Below are 23,481 nucleotides of genomic sequence, written 5' to 3'. Positions count from 1 at the left end.
AAACGAAAAAGGTTGTTTAACGAGGCGTTTTAACAATTTATCAGCGCTTAGTAAAACACAATAATAGTTTTGGAAACAGAGTTTCTTGGCATTAACGAGCGCTTCCAGAGTTTGGAAATAATAAAAAAAATGATAATATTATGACAACTCACTGCATGCGAAGCTGTTCTTGTTGAAAGTTGTTTTGCAGATGGGTTTTGATTATTGATTCCTCAGTTGAAGGCGATTTCTTTGATTCCTTTTTTTTTTGCTTGTAGGAAAAAAAATACAAGAAATTTTAAAATGAAAAGAACATCCAAGGGTCAAATGGGTCGTTTTCCTCGCTCGTCGCCACTTTTACAAGTAATAAAGAGAAGAAGTTGATGCAGCTTGTAGTTTATTTGTAGATAGGACCCTCAGATGTCACCAGTACAGGAGCTCAGCAGCAACTGACTCTTACATTCCTATGTACACACAGTGGTCACTAACATTCTACAAGAATTAAAGGAACAGTAATAATGTAGGAGAATGTAACAGAGACCTGCTCAGTCTCTCACCGTCGTTCACTTCCAAATAGGGTCGGGGAACCGACGAACCAGAGTCGGACAGCCAGAGGTGTTCAATCTCTGTGAGGGTGGCCTGCGCGTTACAATGTTCTTTCTTTATTCTCGATGACGAGTGACGACGCAAGCACGCACTCTCTCGTCTCGTGACCAGACCACCACTCGTGACCGGGCGAGACGCCGCGTTAGCTGCGCAGCAGGTAGTGAGTTGCGCACTGCGCACAGGCAGCGCGCGCCGCGGGGGCTGTCCCAGGGCCGTCACGTCATTGGTGCTAAGATTGACGGCCCTGGGACCCAAACTGATGGCTGCACTCTGGGATTGGGAAAGTAAAACTAGTAACTACTAGCAGGTATTGGTAAAACAACAAAACAACGGCGCTGGCCGGCCGCTGTCATTGCTAGCCGCCGGAGCCGGAGTGGAGGCCGCCAAATCCTGCCAGGGGGCCGCCAGTGCCACGAACGGATCCTCGTCGTGGCGGCCCCTGGGGTTTGGCGGCCCTGTGCAGGTGCACAGTTTGCACATGCCTAGGGCCGGCCCTACTGTTAAAAACTTCCCAGAGGTTTGATAACTAACACTTCAAAGCCAACATTCACCAGAAAATCAGGGAAGTGTTGTTAAGTGCATATTATTTTGAGGTCTGGCTTGACGTTACAGCCATTGAGACCTCATGTGATCAATAAAAAAAGAGCTGTAAGACATACCATTGAAAGAGGGGCTTTGGTTTCACTCACATTTGTTTACCATGAGTACAGCATTTCATTGGAGAGAAGCTGTATGGTTCCACCAAAATAATGCATATCTTGCACTTCAATAGGCGGTTAGAGGGTCTCCCCTCACCTAAAATGGCTGTTACAATGAAACGTCATGAAATGCAAGAATAAATCCTCTATGGTACTGTGATCTGTGTTTGAACTGCCTATTAGCACAGACTATTGATGGCTTACCAAGCTCCGTGAGTCAGGAGCAGTGTGGCCAGCAGAATAGTTTTTGCAACACTCAGATTACAGCAATGATATCTCGAGGTGGGTGAGCCACTAAAAGCTCAAGCCAAGTTCGAGCCTAAAACCCAGAAGCGGCTAGTGTGGGGTCGGAGTGTCGGGGCAGTTGGACGAAGGGGAGGTGGGGAGGAGGGGGTTAAAACAGACAACACACATGAAACAAATACAAAGAACGTACCTGCCACCCGACGCTCATTTCCAGGTACTCGCTGCTGCAGTCTCCTTTCTCCTGGCACTCCTTGGCTGACTCGGGCAGAAAGGGAAGGGCTTCCGCCCGAGGACAACGTGAAACCAGCTAATCCTGGAGATGAAGTGGCTGTAGCAGACTAATCTGCAGCTCATTTTGAGGCTGGGGGCCTGCGGCTGCAATCCCTCGGCTGTTTCTCAGCTTTGGGATTGCATGCTCTGAAGTGCGCACAGGTCAGATTGGTCAGCTTTAGATAGCCGGCCAATCTGACCTGCACACTGGCAGGGGGCTCAATTACTAGTGCAACCGCACTGATCAGCCCCGCCCCCTGCCAATGCGTTGTAACAGTGTGAGCCTTCAACACATTAATAAATGTGTTTGAACCGCAATCCCAAAACGAGCTGAGCTTTCATGTGACTTCTGCTTGTCACCCTCCTTCTACCCAGGATGTAGCATTATGGACAGAGTTGCCGACTTTGGAACTTGAGGAGCAAGTTTGAGTCTTGGCATCATCTCAACATACTGTGATTCTGGGGAAATCACTTAATCTCCCCGTGCCGATAAACAGTGAATATGCGCTTGTGTAATCTAACTGGTGCTCATGTAAGGAGCTTCAATACCTTTAGCCGAGTTCATGCCACATAAAAACAGCAGAAACATGTAGAAAAGAGGTAAAAACAAAGCCTTAACATAAGGAGATATACATAGATACTCATTTACTGACTGATTTGTATAAAGTACCACCAGTAAACCTGATAAATCAAGACTTCCCCCACCGGAACCCATGTTAATTCTTTATTGTGTATGAAAGCACTTTCAAATATGTGAAAGAAAAATGTCCTAGCTACCGTAATGGAACGTTTCAATTCTATTAAGGACACAGAGGCGAGGATTAGGCTTTTCCTTCTTCACTTTTTCATTTCAGTAGCTTTATCAAAGCAACATTCTTTAATAACAAACTACATTTCCCATGAAACAATCGGGAATGACGGAAAAAGTCCATTGAATCAGAGTGCCGCACCTTGCATAACCATCCCCATAGACACTCTATCTCCCTCTTTCTTTCTGCAAACACAGCATCTCTGCCCGAAGACTACTCCTGTCTGTTGCATTCAGTTCATGTAATAAAAGGTGTAAAGAAGGTGTAAATGTTCCTTCCCACATATAGGTTCCAATTATAACAAGTATACATTCCATGCAAACATCACAGGGTAAAACATCTGTGGTTCTTAGTTAGAAGATTACACAAATCAAACTTTGAATCATTCCAAAAGCACATACAACCGCCACTGTTTCTTTAATGACCCGAATTCCCCGTCCTCTGTTAGGGTGGGTTCCAGTATATAGTTACAACAGGTGGGCTAATCCTCACCTCTGTGTCCTTAATAGAATTGAAACATTCAGTTACGATAGTTAGGACATTGTTCATTCTATTTCAGGAACCGGAGGCGAGGATTAGGCTAGTTTAAAGCTGGTTTACCACAACGTTTGCTAGAGATGACAACGGTTTAAAATAGAACCTCTTAAAAGTGGAGTCAGATGACCAATCTGCCACGTTTAGGATGTCTTCCAGCCTTGTTCCGAGAGAAAGCCGTATAGGGCATGGGGAACCTCACTGAATGCGCCCCAAAGTGGGAGATATTAATGCCTGCTTCTCCCATTGCCCATCTGATCCATCTGGCAATCGTAGGAGGTGAAACCACACTGTGAGGCTTAGTTAAAGCAATTAACAATTGTATTTCCCCATGAGGCCAGAACTAATCTGTGACGACTTTGTACATTTTAAGAGCATGAACCACACATCATTTCAGCACTTTTGGGAACTCTGGATAAGACACAATCCTTGAATTACATTTTGTCCTATGAGCAATATGAAATGTCACTCCTTCTGGAGTGAATACTCTACCTGTAATGTCCAAAGCCTGAACATCGGAGACTCTGCGACACCAAATGAGACATAGTAACATTGCCATCTTCGCTGATAACTGCTTCGTAGACAGGTATTTATTTGAAGGCCAGGATTTAAACATTGTAAGGACCTTATTCACATCCCATAAAACCGAGAATCTAGGTTCGGGGGAAGAGATAATCTGATGCCCCTTTGGAGCTTGCATACCAGCGGATGCTCTACCACTGGATGCCCATCCACGGGCCAATGTCCCGCTGAGATAGCTTATCTAATCCTATTAATGGAACTGTAGCCCAAACCCTGAGAAGCCAACGCCACCAGACAATTCAGAATCTTGACAATTTCCGTCCCCACGGGATCCACCTTGCGTTGGACACCCCAGCCCACCCTTCTAGACCAGGTCGATCTGTACCTTCTGGTGGTGCTATCCGCCCAGGCTCTAGCGAGAAGCGAGGCAGCCTCTGCTGAAATTCCAAGGACTTTCTATTGTTCCCCGTAATCCTCCATGCCATGAAGGGGAACCCGCCAACACCAGGGGGTGAGGGTTGCCCTGAGTGTCCCTCAGGAGATTCGGACACAGGGGTAGAGGCATTAGAAAATAACAGGAAAGTTCCATCATCACTGGAAACTAGGCTTATGATCTCGAGATTGGGGTGATCCCCACTAGGTCCGCTCCCTGTCCTCACACTTGTGCTGACAATCGCATAATCATCGTGAATGGAGTGAACCCATAGGCTCGTTCCAAGCTCAAGTCCTGGAGGAAGGCATCCCTGGCTATGGCCTGGAGGTCCAGTCTCCAGCTGCAATACTTGTCCAGTTGGAAGTCCAGGCAAGACACGAAGAGGTCCATGGAGAATGGACCCCAATACTCCTGGAGTTGCTGGAAAAACTGGGAATACAATTTTTACAGGCCGACGTCTCTCCAATGGCGGGCGTGCCAATCCCCTATCTGGTTGGGGCCTGGCAGGTGCTCCGCTGCCAGGGAAATGCGATTGGTTAGACAGTACTCCCATATAGTCCTAGCGAGGTCCGACAGGGTTTTTGATCGCGTGCCCCTGAGACAAACTATTTTCAAACGTTGCAACGCCCGATAGTGGACGGGGACCAGGTAGATCACCTGAATTGAGGATGAGAGAAACTCCACTATGCGTGTCAGCTGTTTTAAGGAGACTTGGGACTTGGCAAGAGTTCTCCAGAGTTTGTGCCTGATTTTGGTTAACTTCTGAGGTAGAAGACTGAGGGTCGCCTCTACCAAATTGATGGGGAACACTAGAAATTGCAGGGATTGGAAAGGCACCAGAGCTGATTTATCCATGCTTATTACAAAGCCTAGCTACTCAAACAGATCTATAGCTATCTGTAACGGCACTGAGAGATTCTGGAGACACCGATTCAAAATGAGGATATCGGCGAGATACACAATCAGACATACACCCGCACCTGCAGGAGTTCAACCACCGGCCTCATCAGTTTGGTGAAACACTAAGGGGCTGACAAGAGCCAAAAGTTAGGGAGGTGAACTTGAACACCTGAGAGCTCCAGTGGAATTGCAAGAAGTGCCTGTGAGGCTGGAAGATTGGCACGGGCAGATAGGTGTCCTTTAGGTCCGGATGAACCATTCAGTCCGCCTGCAGAAGGAGGTCCCTGAGGAGGTGGATTGAGGTGGATTCCCTCCATCTTGAAATGTCTGTAAAGGAGCCAACCATTGAATTATTTTAGGTTGATCACCAGACACTGACCCCCGTCCCTCTTCTCTACCAGGAAGATTTTCTGAGGACCCATTGCGTGCACCGTTGTGAGAACAATAGCCCCTTTCTCCAGAAAGCTTGTTATCTCTAGGTCTAACAAGAACTGCTGGTCCTGTGGAAAGGCCAATGGCCTGGGGCTGTAGGACTGGGTAGGGATCCTGCAAAATTCTATGCGAAACCCTTGCACTGTCTGATGGACCCAAGCATCTGTGGGAAGAGATTCTCAGTTCAGCAAGAATTGCCCCAAACGACCCCCAAGCCGGAGACCCCCCAGGCTTTGCGTTCTCACCTTGTGTATTGCTGTCGTTGTTGTGGCCTCTAGAACCGCCTCTAGCTCCCCTGCGTCTGGCATAGGTTCTGGTCGGATAGAAATTTCCAAACTTGCTGGAGTCCTGGTATTGACCTTGACGAGAATCTCTTCCTCTGGGGGCATGCTGAAGGGGACGGCAAGTCGGGCGCCCCCTTCTTCAGCCAGAGTTGGCAAAAACACGGGGGTTAAAGATTCTCTTTATAGAGGTCTGGGCTTTGTCCAAGGAGTTGAAAGTATTAACAGATTTCCCCAGCTCACGTCTGAAAGGATCTCAAATTAGGTTGCCTTGGGCGACTGTACCTGCCTCAGAGGTAGAGAGGTCCCCTAACTTGGGGTCAATCTTAATTAACAGTGACCTGTTCTGTATAAATTGCGTGATTCACATGCCCAAGAAAGATAATTGCCCTTTGACCCCAACTTGGGAGGAACTCGGAAGAGATTAGTGCACCCCAGGCATTCGCATCCTCCGCCATGTCCATGATTTTGGCCAGTGGCCCTGTCAAATCTAGCAATTTGTCCTGGGGTGAGCGCCAGGACCTGTTGTAACCTTTCTTTGGGTCACGGACGAACTTGGCAGAGAGGAAGAGAAGCCAGACGTCAAGGCCTAGACTGGTCCCCATCACCGTCAGAAGTGTTCGGGGAGTAGTCCCAATCTCCTGGATTCGCTTGGGGGGGGGGTGTTTGGATTTTCCCCGGGACTCCTGATCTGGTTGAGCATACAGAAATGCCTTTTTTAGGAAAGCAAAGGCATTGAGGTCAACACCTGACTCTTCGGTTTGTTTGCATTTATCTTAACTGGGATTAGCTGCATTCCCTGGAGGTAGTAGGGCTCGTGAACCTGAGACGTCTTCCCTCTGCCTGAGCGGTTTCTGGCATTGCACTTGCAAAGCCAAAAATGTATGCTCCAAGAGTGCAACCACTTGTATCACAGCTTTGAGGTTGGAGGCGCCATTACTTGACAGAAGTGATCAACAATTAGGAGATAATTAACCTCCTCCTCCTCCATGTATTTCTCCTAGCATTCAAAATCCTCCATTATGGAGATTATGGTGATAAATGAATATATATAGCTTTATGGGGTAGAGAATTGGGTATGTGCCCTTGAAGTAATTGCCCTGACATAGGGTTTCTTTTTTTTTTCTTCGGAGTTTTAATAGCATGGACTTGACCCAAACGTATTGGGTATTAGAGCGCTTTACACGAGCACCAGTTACTTACACAAGGACTCATTCATTTCTTTTTTTGTTAGGCACTGGGAGATTAAGTGATTTGCCCAGAATAACAGGATGTTGAGCTTCATTGTTGAGACTCAAACCCGGTTCCCCAGATTTGAGTTCATCCGCCCTAGCCGTTAGTCTACATTCTCTACATAGGGCTACATGTTCAACCCCACATCCCTAATTCTTTATAATTTATTTATTTAATTTATGTATTTAAAGAGTTTTATATAGGGCTGGCTAGACCCGAAGGTATCAGAGCGCTTTACATGAGAATCAATAAAGTTCAACAATTACACAATACATAAAAAAAAAAATAGGCAATACAATTAGGAGAGGAGAGAAAGGAGAGAGAAAAGTAGTGGAGGGGGACTTGCTCCCTATCTTAGCAAGGGAATTCTTTGCCATCTGGGAAAGTCCCACAGATCTTTAAAACTGACTGTTCCTACTAGTTCAGGGTTTCGGGTCTCCAGGTGCGGGCTTGCACAGGTGTTTGAACGGCGAAGCAAATTATATTCACCCGTGCCAATTACCATTGCCGGCCGCTCTTCACTGAGCTTACAGTGAAATTCATGTGTGCTGGACGGGGGGGGGGAGGTGCAAGTCATGCTGCGTGAGTACAGGAAGTTCATGTAAGCAGAAAAGCGGGTGCTTCTACAGGAGGCTTCTGGAAAATGATGACCTTGAAGAGCAGGATACGAAATGGAGTAACAGACCGTGGCATGGTGAGGGCTTTAACAGAGATTGATTGACATGGCAGGGAAAATTCTGATTTCCTCAAGCCTCAGCACTGTAAAGCCATTTATAATCTGTATCATACACCCTTAAAGATGCTGAAGTGGGGCGGGGTAAATGATGGTGAATGCTTTAGGTGCAGAGCTGACTCAGCTGATAGTCTTCACGTGTTATTTGCATGTACGAAATTGTAGCAGCTTCTTCTAGGGATAGAGCACTTTGTAGGTCGAGCTCGACCTGCATTCAATGCAAAGCATTGATTGCTGTCTGCTCGACAACTATTGTCAGCCGTTTCTGGGAATGTAGACACGAGTCAGACGCGCGCTTTTGCAGTCTCAGTTTTGACCGCGGGAGCGCGCTTCTGAGACGCGCTTGCGCAGACGAACACACAGCCCCTGCTTTAGCTTGGCTCGCATGCACTAACGGCGCACACACACACACACACAGACAGCCCCCACCCCCCTGCACGTACACACACACAGGCGCGCGCACACATACACACGCTGCCGCCCCCGACCCCCCTGCACACACATAGACACGCACGCATACACACACGCCGCCGCCTCCCTCTATCCACCCCCCAAACACACACACACACACACATACACACACACACACACCCCGCCCCCCTTACAACTAAGCCCCACTCACCGCATCACCGCCACTCCTGACTTCTGCAGCCACCGCGGGGCATCCACTCCGTGGGCTTCGCGGAAGACGGAAGTCCCGCCCCACGACAGGCGTGACGCTCCCAAACTTCCGTTTTCAGGATGCGCAAGCTCACGGCTTGTTCATCTATGGTGTGCAATGCAAAGTGGAATAATTAAAGAGCCCGCTGGATGTCCAAGCCACTCTGGGGTTGCATCAGTCAGGTAAATGTGCTTTTTATTCATCATATGCTGCTGGGAAAGTTGGGCTTTATCATAGCTTACCAAGCGGTGTTTATTCTAATGGCTAAGCAGGTGGCTGCACTTGCCATTCTCTTTTATGTGAGAAATGCTGCTGTCTGCCCATAGCGCTGCTCACGCAAGGACCCGCCGGGCGTGTGTAATGTGCGGCGGGTGAGGGGTGCTTCGCACGGGGCATTGTTACGCACTGTATGTGCAGAGCCTCCGAGGAGAGAGCGTGTGCCTCAGTGCATTGTGGAGCGTGCTGTGTGGGGATAATGTGCTTACAATACAATGCGCCTTCATGGGAGCCGCGGATAGCAGAGTCATGCTTCCAGGAGCGCCGGAGCAATGCGATTTGTTGCATCCTTGGGGCATCAGCAGATTGAAGCATGCGCTATTTTCTCTCATGTATGGTTTCATTATTGCAAACGCAACGGAAGAAACAGCTCTCCAGTGAAAGTTAATGGCATTCAGCGGCGTTCGCCTGGTTACCCTGATGTCACGGGTGTTTGCTGATTCTCAGCACTAGTGTAAGTCGTCAAGCAGTCTCTCTGTTGTGCCCCCCTTGTTTAGTTCTGTCACCAAAGCCGGTGCTCGCCGAGCATCCTCAGTAATTGTATGTTATGTGTCTGAAGCGAAGGAATATGCCGCGGAGCTACCACTCACAGGGAATTATGCGTCATGCCAACAACCATGTGTGCAGAAAGGTGCCTCTCCCCTCCCCCTTTCTCAGAACGCACCTCGGTTCTGGCTGACGCGCGAACACCGTTCCTCTTAATTGTATTTTGAATGTGTCTGACGGGAAGCAGCAGCCCTGTCTCAATGGCGAACCATTTTCTATCCATATTTGGCAACTTTACCTACAACTTAAAGAAAATAACTTTTTGCACAGCACTTACAAAGTGTGGCCTATAATATATTCCCAAAAATATTTTCTCTTCCTGTGCCATAACAGATGGTGTCTATATGTGCATATTGTGTCCAGCATGGATGCTCAAACCAAATCAGTTAATTCGCAAAACGAGCAGTGTGAGTGCCGTTTGCATTTTTAACAGATTTAAGACCCTGGTGTAAAATGTGAGCTCAGATGCATGTCAAGCAGTGTGGCTGGTGCACATCTTGCTGCATTCCTTTTTAACAAAGGAACCCAGCAAGATTTGGCCTGCCACACAACCACCACCTGTGCGCCTGCCTAGTGTAGGCTGGCTCAGAGAAATCACATACTTGACAGGGGAGAGAAACATCCACTGCTCGTATTGCAAGCCCCATGCACTTCGCTGCTCTGGTATGCCACGAGCAGTGGAGCATAGAATTACATTTCTAACCTGACTTTAGAGACAAAAATGTAATTCAGTAAATTTGCAAATAATTGCTCTTCGATGGTCGTACCGATCATCTTTGAGGGGCACTACTGAACGCCACAGCATCACTCGGTGCCACCACAATATCAATCTGTGCAACCATTCAAAAACAACTGGTTCAAATATGTTCTCTTAATGTTTCAAGCTTTATTACAAATGTCACAAAAAGATGTTAATATTTCACTTTTGTTATTCGATTTTCGTCACAATAAAATACACTGAACATAATCTTCACAAAAGTTATTTACAAAAGTTTAAGCTATTGCCATTATAAATTACAATAACTTTTATTAAAGTATTAATTATTTAAAAAAATTAAAAGCCATTGTTATTTGTAATATCAATACATCTAAGTCACATAAATACAACACATATTGCATTACAAATGCTATAAGTGTCACATTTGCGAAAGTTATAACCATTGGCATTGTAAATAACAATGCTATTAATTTCACTATTTTCAAAACCAACACATAAATAACAAATTTGTCATTTACAATATCAATAGCTCAAACTTTCCTAATGCGAGACCTATTGCATTGCAAATGCTTGTTAACTTATGTGACAGGGGTAGAAATCATGCTTACCCCGACAGCTATGCTGCTAGGCTTGGCAGAGGATTCATTGGCTAGAGTTGGTACACCAAAGGTCGGCTACATTATATTCATGGCAACTGCTTTCGCTCCGCTTTGTATTACGTCAGCATGGTTGCAGAAAGAATCTCCTTCTTTTGAAATGTGGAAAGCCAGGTATTTTGTATTTTTTAGCCTAGAGCATAACTTATACTCTTGAGAGAGCGCAAATCAAGAAAAATATAGAAGTGCACCATATTTACAAGCACGTTGTATTAGTTTAGTAAACATTTTATAAGAGTGTCGAATCTATAGAGTGAAAATATATAATAGTGTCTTATTAAAATAGAATACTTATATCAAGTGTGAAAAGCTAATGTAGATGTTTGCAGAGATGTTAGAATGATGTTGAAATCTCATGTTATGTGGCTGTTGTAGGGGAAATGTAATTCTGCTAATGTAGAAATGTGTAGGCCACATGGCAGTTCACATAGAGTACAAGATGCTGTTACACTCTTACACGATGGTGGATTTCAATGTTATTGTAATTCAAAGTATTATTGATCCTAGAACTGAAATATGTTTTATAGACATTTCATATAATCATAGTGTGTAATAAGTTAGAATGCTGTTTAGAAGAATTAAATGTTTTACAGAGTGCACAGGCCCGTTCATGTAATTCTAGATAGGCCTGAATAGACAAAGTTATTTCTTTTGATCTGCATGTGCTCGTTAGAGAAAGGTCGTGTTAAGCACAAACTGTGGAGCCTGTTCGAATGGTTTACGACTTAAAGATATGGTGGAGGACGGAATTTGGGGCCCACAGTACAAGTGTCTGTTTGCAGGTGCGAGGAGGTTTTAATCAAGAGAGTGATGAATAGACTTTTGTTCAAGAGAGCCAGGCACAGGCCTGGAGGAGTCTTCAGGAATTTCCTGGGGGTACCGTCTTGCCGGAGAGGAGCTTGGGAAGCAAGGTCAACGCTAACGATGGGCCCAGAGGAGTACCAGCATGGAACATACCAGAACCAACACCACGTGAGGGGCGTCTCTAAGGGGTGTCTCCAAAGGGCGTTTCTATTGTAAATGTGATTTTGTGTTAGGGACAGCACCCCTGGGTGGAGTTAAGGCAGATGATCTGAGGAACCTAAGAGAGCGGATGGGTAGGCAGATAGGGAACTGCGAGACATCGTTTTGAAACAAAGACTAAGGGAAGTGTGTGATCTTCTTTGGAAGTCACCACTGCTGACACCTTTTTAGGTTAAGATCTTGCTAAGTAGGGATGTCACTTAGTCTAGTGTAGGGACAGTCTAATCTGATTTCTTTCCTTTCTGTAAATGACTCATAAGCTACAGCTTGTGTCTATTCTTGCAACTTTGATGATTTTTGAATTGGTTTTGGTAATATTCTTTTGCCGACTAAGAGCATTTAGAAAATTCATGTTTGTATTGATACCCGTATGTCTTTTTGAACCTTATATTGAGATGTTTGTATCTCCAGTTAAGTTTGGCTTTGTAATAAACTTTTAAACCTTTTAAGCTTAAGTGGTTCTTTAGAGTGGTGTAAGTCATTAACGGATTAACCTGGTAGTGGATTGCCTTTTACTCAATGACAGGTACCAACGGTTCAGTCGACCTGAGTTGGGATCTAGGCCTATAACTATAGACCAGAAATCCCGTGTTAACAGTTGGTAGCAGAGTGAGGATGGTTACCTTCTTGAGGAAGGTGATCTAGACTAGGTTAAGTTTACCCCAAGGTCCCTAGAGATCGAGAGGTGGCCCGCCGAAGAGGGTGCTGACGGCGCGAGAGAAAAGCAGCAGAATCGGACAAGAGTGAGTATAACAAGGGTCATGCGTGGACAGATTGCGGTGTTTTGTGTTGTATTTGTAGTGTAATGTCATGCGGAGTAGAATGCCTGTAGTGTGAATGAGAGAGGGTTGTGAGCGCGCGTAACCTGGCAAAATCTTACGTTCGGGGAAGAGCTTAAGTGGTTCGGGTGTATCGAACATCCAGAGTAGTTGTCGACCAGAGAAAAGGGGGTCATGAGGTGCCATTGATCGCCCGCAGGACCGAGATAGGGGGAATGCAAGAGTGAGTGTGTGGGTAACGGACGCAGGTCGAAAGTTACCTTGTGCAAGTAACCTATCAGAGAAGGCGATTGTCTGGACGTACACGGAAAGACATTTCGTCAGTTAAGGTGACAATTACAGTTAGACTGTGGACGTACAGTCAAGGAAAGTGATCGCTTGGACGGAAGTAATCATTTTTCAGAAGTATGAATGGGACGCATGCATGACCGAGAGACGAGCGGAGAAAGGAGGGGAACTGCTGCAAAAGGGGGACGAGTGGCGTCAGCGAGAGCCGCGCTGTGATAGGCCGGTCGGTGTGAAGCCGCGCTGGGACGAGTGACGTCAGCGAGAGCCGCGCTGAGATAGGCCGGTTGGTGTGAAGCCGCGCTGTGATAGGGCGGTTGGTGTGACGTCAGCAAAGAGCCGCGCAGTGATAGGCCAGTTAGCGAAAACCGCGCTGAGATTGGTGGATTGTCATCAGGAAGTAAAACGAACGCGGAGAAAATAGAAATTTTGTAGATTTTGAACATGAAGTGTTTTAAATGTTTGAGAGGGATTTTTAAGAGAAAAAGAAGAGAATCTTATTGCGGGGAAGAGGCACCGCCGGAGGGTACGCCAGCTCACTATATGGCAACGAATGTTGGGTTGCATACTATACTGTGGCTTGGGACTTGGAGTAAGATTACAGAGGGGAATGAGGAACTGACTTTTCCAAAATACGGAACGTTTAGATTAGAAGTGTTACATCAGTTGAAAGCAGTTATGTCCTCATTGAGACCTTTGCCTAGACCAACACAGTTTGAGGCGCTTAATGCATGGATTAGGGCGGCGCACAACAGGAGTCAGAACAGACGCCAGGAAAGGGTACGGCGATCAGTGAGGGCAGTGCAAGATGCCAAATGGGATGCGGAAGCCAAGAAGTGGAGGGTACTGGTGATTGAGGTGGATAAGTTGTACCCCATGAGAGAGGTCACAGGTGGAAAGAAACCCATAGAAGAGGATGATGAGAGCGAGTCGGAGGACGGCCTAATAAATAGGTTGTTGATAGATAAACCACCTCCGGACAATAGGGAGATAGAGGGTACGGAGCTCTCAAGGAAAAGTAGAGTTGACATAGAAGAGAACAGGCCACTCCCCATAACGGATTGGGTGCCTACCAAAGGTGAGGAGACACCTCAACATAGTCCTGTACAGAGAGTAATCGGAAGGGTTGTGGTGCAGAAGATGCCAGCAACAGAGAGGGTTGAGTCTTATGGATTGCCAGATGCTCTTCAAGTACCCGTTACCATAGGTCCTGTAGTGTCGGTTTACCACCCAGAGAAAGGGAGAGAGAAAGAACAGGTACGGCTAGAGAAAGAGAGAGTTGAAATGGAAGGAAGGAATAACACGACCAATGCCTGGAGGCAATTGCCAGGACCAATAACGTGGAGCACCCCATTGGATTCAGCAGTGGGCCCCGTAACAGAACAGGGGTGTCAGAGAGGACCGATGGACCTGAGGGGACCACGGCCGAAATCCTATAAAGAGTTGAGGGCTGACCTGAGGGAATGGGATGGGTAGACAGGAGTACCGAGCAACAGGTCAAGACCAGAAGCAGAATGGGGAAGTCGAGGAAATGGAATATTATCTCACTGCGGGGCTAGCGAAAGCAGTCAGGAGTGGGAAGGTAAAAGTCAGGAGAGTAGAGGAGTTACACGTCATACAGACAGAGGAAATGGGCAGGAACAAAGAGGCAGAAGTACGGAGTGTGGAGAGACATCTCGTCCCATTCAAAGTGAGGAAGACCAAAGGACCCAAGAATACAGAGCTAGGTTTAGGTGCACTCACCATGCACCCAGTGATAATGTACAGCACTGGAGTCGTGGGAGCATAGGGAACAGTGAAGGATCTTGCCATGTGCCGACTGATCAGAGACCACCGGCAAATGGTGAAGAGATGGGGAATAACGGGAGGTCTTACCATGCACCTGGAGAAACCAGGCAAAATGAGAAATATGTGATCATGGGAAACAGAGGAGTGTTTCACCATACACCCAGAGAGGATGGAACTGCATGGGACCTGGAGAGATGGGAGCAAGGGAGGACTCCCCATAACTCGCCTGAGCCTAGACGTAGGACTCAGAGCTGTGATGGGAGGGATGTAAATAGACTCTCTAGAGATGGCATATTGAAAGCTGTAATAAAAGCCAAAAGACTCGACGTGTCCAGTTTAAAATCTGACCTGGACGAGATAATAGATGGTACAGTGCCGATAGAAAGGATTGACATGTACGAACAAGATGAGCTGTTGTTTATAGCAAAGGACATCACTCGAAAAGCCAGAGCAACTCATGAGGAACTGTCTGAACTGGCAGACAAGTATATGGTAGATTTGTCCAGAACCAAGGCATTACAGGGTAACCACAGGTTGCATTATTCAGATCAGGACCTAGATGAGAGGAGGACAACTGGATTAAAAACACACATAAGGGAACTGATCACAGGAATAAGAGCATGGAGAGATCTGGACAAATGGGAAGAGAGGTGGCCGAAGAAGGGCACTGTTAGGCGGAGTGCGAATGTGATGTCTCCGGAGGGAAGACTAATGCAGATGGAGGCATTCCCTTTGCGAGAAATAGCGAATGGGAATTATGTACACGTACCCTGGAGTAGGGGAGATTTGGCTGCCTTCACCAACTCATTTCCGAAGTTAAGGGAGAACCCTGTAGAGTGGTACAAGCAGGTAGAGAGGTTTGTGAAGATCTCAAAAGTATTGTGGATTGATTTGAACACCTTGTTTGACATTGTGGTCCCAGGAGACTTGTGGATAGCATGCAAGGTTAGTGTCGAGTGGCAAACTACAGAACCAGCAAGGGATACTCGTACTAATGGACCGTCAGAAACAGTAATGTTAAAATACGATAGGGTAATGACATGGCTGAAGGAGAAGGTGCCACCACAAGACATAGATTGGGTAAAAATAGACCGAACAAGACAGGAACCAAAGGAGACAGTCCATGAGTATTATGAGCGATTGCTGAAAGCATTCAAACAATACAGTGGACTAGATGTAATGGACCCCAAGGATATAGGACAGTTTGTATCAAAGTTTGTTTTGGGGTTGAGACCTGATATTTGTCTGATGATTCAGCAGCATTTAATTTGTTGGCAAAACAAACCATTGGATGAGATTCTGAGATACGCAAGATACTGCAGTGATGAGATAGAGTCCAAAGCAAAGAAATTAAAGGAGAAATTGATGATGGTGCAGATGCAGTCAGCTGGAAAGGGAGGACAGCAGCAACAGGGAACAGGGACAATGGGACGGAAATCAAACAATCAGAATAGGGACAACGAGAAAAATCCGAGACCTAGAATAGACTTTGCTACATTGAAGAAAATGACAAAGTGCCATCAATGTCACCAGGTGGGACATTGGAGACGCGAGTGTCCCTATAACCCTGAAAACGGAGAACTGGAAGTTCTAGAGGAGGAAGTTCAGGAAGTTCCAGTCCAAAGGGTGACCGTGACAAAGGGTAAGGTGGCCAAAGGGGGGATTTCGGCTCCACGAGCTCAGTTCCCGCAGCCACCAAAGATTACGACAGGAGGAAAGGTCTATAGACAGATGCCTTTGTTCACAGGTAAAGAAGAGTGTTACTACGTTGATCCATTGACGGGATGACGTGTAAGTAGAGAGGAGGACTGTACCCTCGGGGCAGTTCTAGAAGTGGATCAAAGAGGACCGTTCGTTGAGGCAGAAGTGGCAGGGTGTCCTACAACATTCTTGGTGGATACTGGAGCTACTCGATCCACTCTGAGATCGGCAGTGGTTCCAGATCTACCAATGTCGGGGGAAACGATTCAGGTGGTAGGAGTTGCAAATAAAAGAATGATTAGCCCTTTGACGGAACCAGTATCAGTGAAAATAGGAAACTACACGGATGAACATCAGTTTGTGGTATGCGATTCTAGTCCTGTGTGTCTGTTAGGAAGGGACTTATTGTGCAAACTGAACTGCACAATATACTGCACACCTCAGGGAGTAGAGGTACAGACTACAGATGATGACGCTACCTTCAAAGTTGTAAATTCGAGAACATGCATAGAACTGTATCCTACCCTGACAGTGGAGGAGCTCCCAGGGGATTTACGAGAGGCGGTGTCATCAGAGGTATGGGACTTCACTGGAGAAGAGATAGGACTGATCAAAGGAGTAGAACCAGTGAAGATTATGGTTAAATCAAATGCTGAATATCCAAGAACGCCCCAGTATAAACTGACCCCGGAGACGATTGCAGGAATAAAACCCGTAATCGACTCTATGATTCAACAGGGAATACTGAAGGAAATCGTGGGAAGTCCATGCAACTCCCCGATTATGGGTTTGCAGAAACCTAGTGGGAAATTTAGAATAGTGCAAGATCTTCGAAAAATTAACAACATAGTTGTTTCATTTTGTCCAGTGGTACCGAATCCATCAGTGATATTGTTTCAGATACCATTCCAAGCTGAGTAGTTCACAGTGATAGATCTTTGTCAGGCTTTCTTTTCAATCCCATTGGATGAAGAGAGCCAGTACCTTTTCGCTTTTAAAATGGAAAATCGCGTTTTAACATGGTGTCATATCCCCCAAGGGTTTACAGATAGCCCATCAATTTTCAACCAGCTGTTGAAGAAAAATCTTGAAAGTCTGGTACTGCCCCAGAACTCGGTTCTGGTCCAATACATAGACGACCTACTTGTTGCGTCAGAAACAGAAGAGGCTTGTAAGACAGATACCATTGCCTTGCTGAACCATGTAGCTGAAAATGGGCATAAGGTATCTCCAAACAAATTGCAGTACTGTCTGACAGAAGTACAGTACTTGGGTCACAGGATAGAAAAAGGAAAGCGCAAAGTGTCACCAGATAGGATAGAGGCGATAATGAAGATGAATGCGCCTACGACACAGAGAGAAGTCAGGATGTTCCTAGGAATGGTTGGTTATTGCCGACAGTGGATAGCTAACTTTTCACTGAAAGCAAAACCTTTACAAAAACTGACGCACAAGGAGGTGAGTGATCCGGTACCATGGGACAAGGATTGTTTGATGGCGTTCCTCCAGCTGAGAGAAGACTTGTGCCGTGCTCCGGCTTTGGGAATGCCAGATTATGAGAAACCATTTTCACTTTTCTGTTGCGAAAGGGAAGGTTGTGCTTTGTCAGTTTTAGTGCAAATTCATGGAAATGCCCGTAGACCAGTTGCATACTTTTCGGCTACCTTAGATCCAGTAGCCGCAGTGTTGCCCGGATGTCTGGGGGTCAAAATTGACAATGGTTTGACCCTCAGATCTCAGATTCTCACTCTTACAGGCTCGTGGTTTGGACTTCTCCGCATGTTGCGGAAGTTCTTTCCGCTGCTCTCATAAGATCACAGGAGGATTGCGGTGCAGGCCTTGATCGGTTCAAGATTGGACTATGCTAACATCTTATATCTGGGCCTGCCTGAATACCTCTTGCAGCGGATGCAGGTGGTCCAAAATGCGGCGGCTCGCGCCATTTTTGGCTTGCACAGGCGAGCGCATGTCTCTGGCCTATTACAGGCACTTCATTGGCTGCCTATCCGACAACGGATAGTTTTTAAAACTCTGACTCTTGCCCATAAGGCCTTTTACTCAACTGGGGCTAAATACCTGCAGAGGAGGCTCAAGCAATATTGCCCGGCGCGATCTTTGAGATCAGGATCACAGTTTCTTGCCGTTGTGCCCCGTGTGAGGAAGGCTCGACTGGGAGGTCGTTCCTTTATGCTTCGGGCTCCTCAGCTTTGGAACTCTCTGCCTTTTCTGTTACGAAGCAACTCTAATTTGCTATCTTTTAGAAAGGCCCTCAAAACCTGGTTGTTTGCCTCTTAGATTTTACAAATAATTAAAATTCTTTTTTCTGCTTCTCTCTCTATTCTTTATGTGTTATGTTTGCTTTTAGGATGTCAATAAAGCGCCGGGACACTCATTGAGTAGCCGTGCGCTATAAAAGTCACAAATTAACATAACATAACATAACATGTCTCAATCCGTTGCTGCAACAGGTGTCAGCATTGAGCAGTGTGAAAATATTGTAATGGGACACCAGTTAGTGGTGTATGTACCGCATTCTGTAGAATTGTTGATGACCAGGACCAAGACACAGCACATGACCAACAGTAGGCTCACGCGCTACGAGCAAGTTATACTTGCTGCGGAGAACGTGACCCTTAAGAGGTGCTCTGTTTTGAATCCTGCTACATTGATGCCACTTCCTAACGATATTGAAGGCGAGGAATGTGAAGATCACGACTGCCTTGATGTGACTGAACTATGCACGAAACCAAGACCAGATATCGTGGATGAGCCGTTGATCGACCCTGATGAAATTTTCTTTGTTGATGGCTCATGTTTAAGAGACGATACTGGTCGGTTGAGAGCAGCTTATGTGGTTTGCACCATTACTGGAGTTGTGGAAGCCGCTTGCCTGAAAGTAGTACACTCCGCACAGGTGGCAGAAATCATTGCATTGACACGTGCCTGTATAGCAGGAAACAAAATTAGAGTCACCATCTATACGGATAGCCAATATGGTTTCGGTGTAGTTCATGATTTTGGGCAGTTGTGGTCTCAGAGAGGTTACATGACCTCCTCTGGTTCGCCTATTCGAAATGGAGAATTTGTGCGACTGTTGTTAGAAGCATTACAAGGTCCAGCTGCAATTGCAATCGTCAAATGTGTAGCCCACACCAAAAATACTGATTTTGTGTCACAAGGTAATAGATATGCAGATGAAGTTGCCCGCTATTGCGCGGAGCAAGGATACTCTTTCACGGAGGTGAAAGTAGGTGGGGCTCAGGAAAAGACCGAATTAAATATGATGTTAGAAACAGTAGATACTTGGGAGGACTTAAAAAACATGCAAGAGAACGCACCTGATTCAGAGAAAAAGGCATGGGAAACAGCAGGATGTGTGAAAAGTGAAATGGATTTCTGGGTTTCAGCAGATGGAAGAGCAGTGTTACCTGCGGAATTAGTGAGTCCAATGGCACGACAGATACATGGTCCAGTACACTTAGGAAGGGATGCCATGCTGAGGGTATTCAGGCAGACTTGGTATTGCCCTAAGTTTAGGATTGCAGCAGAAGCAGTGTGTAGGAGATGCGTTACTTGTCAGCAACTGAACGTAGGGAAAAGAACACCGGTTACAATGAGTCACATTGGGAGGTCTGGGGGGCCTTTCAACAGAATGCAATTAGATTTCATTGAGATGCCAAAAAGCAACCACCTCAGGTATGTTCTGGTGGTTGTATGCATATTTTCCAGATGGGTCGAAGCATACCCTACACGCAGGTGCGATACACTCACAGTAGCAAAGTTGTTGCTTAGAGAGTTGATCCCGCGCTACGGGGTGTCAAACTCCCTGGAATCAGATCGAGGAACTCATTTCAACAGTGAAGTTGTGAAAATGCTTTGCTCTGCATTGAATATTGATCAGAAGTTGCACTGTAGCTATCGACCAGAGGCCTCAGGTATCGTGGAGCAGATCAATGGCACTTTGAAGTCCCGAATAGCCAAAGTATGTTCATCGACGTCCTTAAGTTGGCCTGATGCTCTGCCCTTGGTACTCATGAGTATGCGTAGCACACCAGACAGGAGGACAGGTCTCTCTCCACACGAAGTCTTAATGGGGAGGGCAATGAGACTTCCGTCTGTACCCACTACAGCCTTGTTGAATATTACAGATGACCTGATCCTGGATTACTGCAAGGGTCTGTCTGCCGCCATTCATTCTGTGTCTCTTCAGGTGCAGGCTGCTGAAGTTCCATCTTCAAGAGATCTATGTCACGACTTGTGCCCAGGTGACTGGATCCTGCTGAAGAAGCACGTCCGGAAGAACTGCTTAGACGTGCGTTGGAAGGGGCCCTACCAGGTGATCCTGACGACGAATACCGCTGTGAAGTGTGGAGGGCTGCCAAACTGGATTCACGCTTCCCATACTCAAAGAGTTCCAGCACCCCTAGAAGAAACAGCTCCTCTCACAGATGAAAATTCAGCAGTGGAGAGAGAACCACTAGAGGGGATCAGTCAAGCTGTGGGGGTGTCGGAAGAAGTTGGGAGCGCTACAGATCAAGAAGAAGGACAGGACGGCAGTGAAACTGAAGTTGCCACAGAAGGAGAAAGTTGCTGTGAATACGGCTCAGACCCAGATCAAGCCCAGAGTGATCAAGAACCGAGTGTGCGGACAAGATATAGGAGAGAGAGGCGTGGAGAAGCTAGTTGGCCAAGTGAAAGAAGAAAGAGGCCAAGCTTGAAGACAGCTCCAGAGAAAACTCTTGCCCCTGTATCTGAAGACTCGGATTTGGACGAAAGTACACAAGGACAGGAACAGGAAGGTCCGAGAAGATCGAGGAGGGTGCGAGTGCCTTGCAGAAGATACGCTACTCCTGAGTGGACCTCCCTCGCTGCAGATGTCCAGTGTACGGGGAACTGGGAGGGTGAGGGAAGTGACCCTGATCAGTACTGACCCCATCATAACAGTGGAGATAGTGTTGTTGATACCGGGAGTGGAGGTCAAAGGGTTGCTGACACTCAATATCCCCTATCCTCCTTATCTGAGTGGAATAAGAGACTTGGTTTTAAACAGAATAGATTTCCCGACTTGTTGTCCAAGGAGGTCAATACTTGGGGAGGTCCTTCTTCGTTTGGAAATATTAGAAGCTGTGATTAGAGTCGCTGGAACACGTATAATTTCGGATTGCTAAAAAGACTGTGTGAAAGACTTTGCAAATAAACAAATTGAGAGATAACCTAGCGCCAAGTGGAAGAAGAAGAAACTAGGGACTTCCATTTAGTGGACGGAGAAGGGCTAGGGTTGTCTGTTGCTATAGAAACAAAGACTGATCTTGCGGAGAAGATTATCAGCTTCCAGGTGTGGTTCGAAAAGAGACATTGTGCTGAGAAAGAGAACTGGAACTACACTGTTTGAGAGCATGGAGGTTGGCAACCCGAACCGCAGGGCCAAATGTATAATAGGCACACTTTTAGTGGGAGTGATTTTTCTTATAGCTTTAGTGGTTACAATATCATATGTAGTGGGACATGAAAACGAAGAGAAAGCAACAACAAAACCAAAGATTACATCGACACAGAAACCTACTATTGCTGGTAAAAAGGGGGACAATACAGAGGAAGATAAAGCTTTACTAGCAGCTGAGACTCGTAGGTTACATGTAGATGAATCACAAGGGAACTTTAAATCGAATGCATATGCTAAATTGCTATACGAATATGTTGATGCTATGGAGGCTAAAAATTGTTATGTCTGCATGAAACTGCCAGCCTCTGTAGACGAAGGTATCAGATACCATCATCTTCCATTGACTTATGGAATCACATGTAGTTTGCTGCTGAGCATATTTTATAAACGAGATGGGTTTGAATATTATTTCTCAAACTTTGATTCAGTGTTACCAGAAGTTCCAAATTACAAGCATTTGAATAAATGGGATTATTACAAGAGTGAAGACAGATTACAGAAATGTTTCCTTCCCTGGAAAACATTAGATACTTCACATGCCCGAAGAAATAATTTGACTTGTAAAGTGTCAGAAATTGAGAAAAGGTTTGTAGGGCAGGTGGATGATCGATACAGGAGACAAAAGATTCTGAAAGCTTCAGGTCAATGGAAGACAGATTGGACCGAGGAAGAAAGGGCACATCAAAGAAAGGGTAGCAATGGTCCAATAGCTTTAGACCGAGAGAAAAAGGGGAAATTGTGCATACATAGAAGTGAAAGTTATTACGAGAATGTGTTTGCTGGAAAGGTGAGTTGTGAACATGCTTTCCAATTAGAATATTATTCGAAAGATTTCTTGAAGGAAATGCAGGTGATCCCAAATGTATATTTTGTCTGCGGGAAAAATGCATACGTGAAATTACCAGATAATTGGTATGGATCATGTTATTTGGCAATTGTCTTCCCCAAAATATACCATGCTAAGGATTTGGAAATTATAGAGGGAGGAACTCAAGCTAGAGGAAGAAGGGATGTAAGCGCTGAGGAGGTAGTTGGAGACGTATTTGGTGCTATGTTTCCTATTTTGGGGATAGCACTAAATGATGTCAAGATTAGAAGATTGGCAACAGTTGTAGATAGGTTGTCCGCCAGTACTGCTAGGTCACTAATGCTGGTGGAGGGAGAAATGCAATCGATAAGGGCAATGGTTCTTCAGAACCGACTTGCTCTAGATGTTATGTTAGCCAAAGAGGGAGGAGTCTGTAAGGCTTTGAAGGTCCAGGAATGTTGCACTTACATTCCAGACAATTCAAAACCTTTAGAAAAGTACATTAGGAACATTACTGAAATACACCATGAAATTGAGGATTTGACAAAGGTAACAGTGTGGGAAAAGGTAGGTCAAGGAATGGGTAAAGTTGGAGGTTGGTTTGCCAACCTAGGAAAGAATATTATTTGGTACATACTGAAACCTATCATCATAATAGTGATTTGTATAATCACTTTGTGGGGATTGGTGCGGCTGTACCAATGGTATAGATCAAACAGGTTGCAAAGAACCATGAGAAGGCAAGAGAGGAGATTGACTGCGATGCAGGATAATCAGTACAGGAGTCTAAAAGCTCTAGAAATGATGAAACGAGGGGGTACTGAAACGACTTCAGTTTGACTCAGACCATACCTCAGGGATGGTGTTGTGATGGTGATGACTACTAAAAGTCATCAAAGGGGGGATTGAGAGAGCGCAAATCAAGAAAAATATAGAAGTGCACCATATTTACAAGCACGTTGTATTAGTTTAGTAAACATTTTATAAGAGTGTCGAATCTATAGAGTGAAAATATATAATAGTGTCTTATTAAAATAGAATACTTATATCAAGTGTGAAAAGCTAATGTAGATGTTTGCAGAGATGTTAGAATGATGTTGAAATCTCATGTTATGTGGCTG

The sequence above is a fragment of the Lissotriton helveticus genome, chromosome 7 (assembly GCF_964261635.1).
Source record: "Lissotriton helveticus chromosome 7, aLisHel1.1, whole genome shotgun sequence".
Taxonomy (NCBI): domain Eukaryota; kingdom Metazoa; phylum Chordata; class Amphibia; order Caudata; family Salamandridae; genus Lissotriton; species Lissotriton helveticus.
The sequence above is the reverse complement of the archived record's forward strand: the minus strand, read 5'-3'. Positions refer to the sequence as shown.